Raw genomic sequence first — 5,427 nt, 5'->3', positions numbered from 1 at the left:
AGGGACTGATGGTGGTCTTCCGGCGAAACCGGCATCCAGGTGCTTTCTCTAGCTTGGCAGTGTGATATTGTCTTGCATGTTGCATAGGGTTTCTAGCTTGCATTGCTTCCTATTTGTTGAAATGGCTTCTTCTTAGTTTACACAAACATTTGCGAATATTCCATGTCGTCCTGTTTTGTACATGTTCCATCCTGGTATCATGTGTTTTCCTTACATCTCGCATTCTTTTCTAGCTTGTACTACTTCTATTTTTTTTTAAATGGCACTTATGACGAGACAATTTTAACTTGGTAGAGTGATATTCGTTGCATCTTTCATATGGTGTCGAGCTTTCATTGCTTCTAATTTATTGAAATGCCTTCTGCTTAGTTTACACATCATAACCTGTGAATATGCAATGTTGTGAATATGCAATGGCCCTAATGATGAGAGACCTTTAACTTGGTAGCGTGATGTTGTTTGCATCTTGCATATGATTTATTTCTTGTATTGCTTCACATTTGTTTAAACGCCAGTTATGACGAGACACTGTTAACTTGGCAGAGCGATATTTGTAGCATCTTTCATATGGTGTCTACCTTCCATTGCATTGCTTCTAATTTAGTGAAATGTCTTCTTCTTAGTTTACACATCATAGTTCTGATTATATCATGCCGTCCTGTTTTTCGTACATATTACATCCTCCTATCATGTGGTTGTCTAACATCAAAGTTCAGTTCATCTGTATCACACATCAATTTGTTCTGAAGAACTAAATTGTTATTCATTTTTCTTGTCGGCTTAACTTAACATGGCACAGAGAAAGAGGAAGGAACACATAATGACAAGGGATGGTGTTAGTACTAAGGACACACGGAAAGGGAAGCGGAAGAATCCTGCAGATTCTGCTGGTACTGATGGTGCAATAGAAGGTCAAAGTCCAGCAGAAAATTGTACAAACAGGGTATCCCATGCTACAGGAGCTGCAGAACAAGCCAAATAGAAACCAATAGCTGCCACCAAACAAGCAGAGACAACCCTAGTTGTTGCAACACCTTCCATAGCACCACTAGCTGCACGAGTTACTCGTTCGTCAACTCAGCTAGCAGCACATCCCCAAGCTCCCTTGCCACCTGACTCTACTTCCGAAGCACTCTTGACACAGGACGAGTTGTGTCGGGGATATACCCCGCGGTATGACCCGGCTGGAGTTGTAAACCGGCTGGGACTTGGTAAACCGGCGGAGAGTTAAGATAGAAAGTCAAGACAGATGGCTAAGACAGACGGTAAACCGGCGAGTGTTAAACCGGCAGAGTTAAGACAGATGGTAGCACCGGCAGGTGTTAAGTCAATCATAACCCGGCAGACAATGTTAAACCGGCAGACGTTAAGAAGCCCAGGAAGGGAAGTCAAAATAGTTTAAGTCTTAGTCTGAGATGGACTCTACATGTAACCCGCCCCTGTAACTTATATAAGGAGGGGCAGGGCTCCCCAAAGATGGACAAGAAAACAACAATCTCTAGGGCTAGACGCAATTAGAGGAGAGCCGGTTTACGGCGACTCCCTCGTGATGATAATGAGATCTAGCCTCAAACAGCATGTAGGGTTGTTACCGGATGATGTTTCTCGGGGCCCGAAGCTGTCTAAATCCTCGTCTTGTGTTGCGTTTCTCGATTCCGCTCAACCCCTCTTAAGCTACCACATAGATGCGTTGGCCTCACGACTAAGTCCTTCCGCTAGGACATCTGACATGACAATTCCACAACAGTTGGCGTCCACCATGGGGTCTGCGCACGGTGGTGTTAAGTTCTTAGAGGGATCTTTTCCAGGGTTCGAGAAGATCGTAATTGGTCCAATGATAAAGAACAGACGCAGAAGAATTCACATCAACTATGAGTTTCATCGGTCAAAGATTGAAGAAGGTTTCCGCAACAGTATATACAAGATTGAGATCGAGAAAGATTTAGGGTTGCATCTATGCATCGCCACGTCCAACAGCCGGTCAAAAGCTGGCAAGAGATGTTTTTGGCTGTGCGCCGTCCGCACCGTCGAACCGCTGAAGACCGGCAAGGGATCAGTTTTGCCGAGATAAACTGCCACTTTATGGTAATCTGGAAGTCGCCGTGGCTACTTCAAATACAAACCGGATTCGAGTTGATTGGAGACAGTGATCACGTGTCACGCACAGCGGCGGTTTACGGCCTCACAAGATCTCCCGAATCGATCAACCTAGCAAACGTGCATGATGAATCAAGTGTCCTTAGTGCTGATCGGGGTCACACACGTATAAATTAAATATCCGTAGCGCCTGATGGATGCCCACCCACGTGAAGATCCCATGTGCAACCATAGTACTTGCGTGGGTTCCAGGAAGAGATTTATAAAAAAGGGGGAGAGCGGGAGAAGCCACGATCTGGCACTACTAGATTTCCCATTTTAGCCGATGGTCCAATTACCGTCGGATATTTAAGTTCACCGTCGGAGACTCTTATAACTGACGGTACACCGTCGGCCATCTCCCGTCAGCTATGCTTTGTCAGCCATTATACTAATAACCGACGGTACCATCATATTATATCTTTGCCCACGGTAATAAGCCGACGGTGAGCCGTCGGATATGTTGTTGCCTACACCTGGCTCCCAGTAGGTCGAATGCGCTTATAGTCGACGGTTCACTGTCAGGTGTTTATCATCTGACGGTTATTGTTTACCGTCGGTTTTCTTAATAGCCAAGGGTATATACAACCCGTCAGGGTTATGCACAACTGAGAGGAGAGCCAAACCATCGGTTAGTGTAATTACTGATAGTGCATACAGCCCTTTGGGGATTCCTTTAGTTGAAAGGTTAGCTCGCACCTTCAATTTAGAAAGTCGCCGACTGTCTAAAGTGCATGTATGCATTTTTTTTACCCAAGATGTTTGTTGTGCCATAGGCCATTAGTCAACCCTCACTGATTAATTTCACTGAGAGGGAAGTGCAATATATTACACAATATTTCACAATATTGGCATTTCCGATACATCTCATAATTACACAACCGCACATGACCAAAAGAACATTTAGCATAATCTAGGTATTACAAACCTAATGAGTTGCATATGAATTACATTTACAATAACAATCCATCTAGGAAGTGTCGAATCAAAAAAATAGTATTAGAGAGGTCCAGACAATTTGCATAAGCTAAATTTTCAACAAACTTCAGATCTTTACTTTATCATAATGCTTATCGCCACAGCTATCATCTCCCTCGTTGCCATAGATGTCATCCTCCTCATCATCAGTGTCATGATCATTTTAATAGCTCGGACCGCTTCTAATATTGCTTGACACTCCCTAAGAAATGACAAGACTAGTTGTAAAAGAGATGAAAAACAATGCAATGTAAATGAAATTTGATTGAGCTACAAGGAATAAACTTTTTTAGGGAAGCTACAGAGAACAAAAGTAATTGTTCTAGAAACATCTATGCATGGAGATATATAGCTAATCACGTCTTACTGTGGGACTTAGGAACTCAGTGTACGTCGACAATTACTCGTGTTACACCAGTAATTCATTCCTTTCCAAACCATGCATTGGGCAATAGAAACTTAAATATAAACACAAACAGTAAAAATAAACTGGTTCACTATTTTGCATCTTTTTCCACAAAGCTACAGACTAGTACTTTTTGACCTCTAAATATACTTCCATGTATTTCTATGTATTCACGCAAGACAAAATCTATTTACCCATCCCAACATTCAGTTATTTGTGGTACTATTTTCCTAATTGTTGAACATGTAGTTGTACCTTTACACAGCTGCCGATTAACGGAAAAGCCAATAAAATGGCAGATGAAATCATACTAGATTTCTCGAAGATAACAGATGTGGCTGCCATGAATTTGGAGAGCCAAGAGGGATATGGGGCACAAGCTACCTTCAGGTTCCAAGGATATGATTTTGACAGGCAAGGAATTCATCAAACACTTTACAAGGACAGCACAAACGAGAGCCTACGTATGCATAGTAACTGCATACGAAACAGAAAGTTAGACTGACCCATAAAGGATGAAGCAAGGCTTATGTGTTGATGCTCGAGTCGAACACTTCATTTCTGTACAGCTCAAACAAACAAGCACAGTGTAGTAACCTGAATTGCAGAAGAGTATAATATGTTTGTCAACGAAGCCTTATCTGAATGTTTCTCATTTTATTGTTTTTGAAACTGGATTTACTGAAGCCATCGACAAGGGCTTCGTGCTTCACCAATTTCGCCTTGTTCCGAGCAATCTTGGACAGCCTCATCAGTCTGAATCCACCCTGTGTTCATTAGGCCTCTGTTATCAGGGAAGATATTTCTGGTACCTTACCAAGATTCAAATAGTCTAGTGTGGCACAAACCATGGCAATGTTTTGCATCATCTAAATATGCACGTATTTCCTCATCTTACTTTGTTCCTGAATAACTAGGTGTACAAATTAAGCGAAGCTACTAATACTATCCCTTGTGGTAGTATTTCCAGCATAGTTGTGTGCATCGTACCAATTTTGACATCTTAGCTATCTAAGATTTGACATCAGAAATCAATTAAACTAGAATAGATGGGGATTGCAGGACACCTTAACTTGTTGAGTAGTACAGTATAGTAAATGGCGAACGAGAACAGAGCCGAACCCATTAGCCCGCGCTGCCGCTCGACCATCAGTACACTCGCCATTGCCTGCCACCACCGCTAGCGTACTGTTGTTGCAGAAAGAGAAGAAAGAAGAGACAAGGTAAGAGGAGAGAGGAAATCCGGGGAAGGGAAAGGAGGCACTGACCTAGAGTCGTAGCCCATGAGTGTTGCACGACGCCGCCAGACCTGGCGAGAGATCTGGGTGCACTTGCACATTACGGGATGATAGAAAGGGGTGAGAGGAGCAAAACATCTCCAGCCTCCCCAGCCATAGCTGCTGTGGAGAGGTGATGGAAGGAGTCGATCTGAAGCTAGGCGGTGGGGAGAAGGGGAGGTGAGGGCTGGTCTATGGCGGCGAGGTGAGGATAGGCCATGACGGCTACAAGGGGAGGTTAGATGAAAGCGACTGCAAGTTCGTGCCGAGTGGGCTATTTAGGATTTTTCGTTTCGCGCTTGTGTGCGTTGAAACTTTCAACGCGCGTGTAAATATGACTTGATTTTTTTTACTTCTTATACAGTCCTCTGTAAATTAATATATTCCTCTTATATATTCTTCTGTACATCAAAACATTGATCATAATTATATTTCATCAATTTAAATACAATGTAGTAATTTCACAAAAAAAATAAAATAAAAATAAATACAATGTAGTAAATTCAACGTATGATATTGAAATATACTTTGCAACATTTTAAAATCAAATAAAATGAAGAACAATTTTTTAATCACCCGATGGATTACAAGCACGTGTCGACCACTTTGTTCACTTGATACATGTCCTAG

General features: G+C 42.4%; 1 long non-coding RNA gene across 4 annotated transcripts; it reads right to left on the bottom strand.

Annotated features, from left to right (window-relative positions):
- Positions 1 to 3,024: 3,024 nt before the first annotated feature.
- Positions 3,025 to 5,033, bottom strand: LOC119316669. Of its 4 annotated transcripts, none has more exons than XR_005153147.1 (4): positions 4,789 to 5,033; positions 4,588 to 4,708; positions 4,027 to 4,287; positions 3,025 to 3,316 (listed from the first exon to the last, which is right to left on the bottom strand). It is a non-coding gene; the product is annotated as an uncharacterized LOC119316669 (long non-coding RNA). The 4 variants fall into 4 exon arrangements; XR_005153146.1 differs by having other exon boundaries at positions 4,594 to 4,708; XR_005153145.1 differs by having other exon boundaries at positions 4,643 to 4,708.
- Between the last annotated feature and the right edge of the window lie 394 nt (positions 5,034 to 5,427).

The sequence above is a fragment of the Triticum dicoccoides genome, chromosome 6A (assembly GCF_002162155.2).
Source record: "Triticum dicoccoides isolate Atlit2015 ecotype Zavitan chromosome 6A, WEW_v2.0, whole genome shotgun sequence".
Lineage (NCBI taxonomy): Eukaryota > Viridiplantae > Streptophyta > Magnoliopsida > Poales > Poaceae > Triticum > Triticum dicoccoides.
The sequence above is the reverse complement of the archived record's forward strand: the minus strand, read 5'-3'. Positions and strand labels throughout refer to the sequence as shown.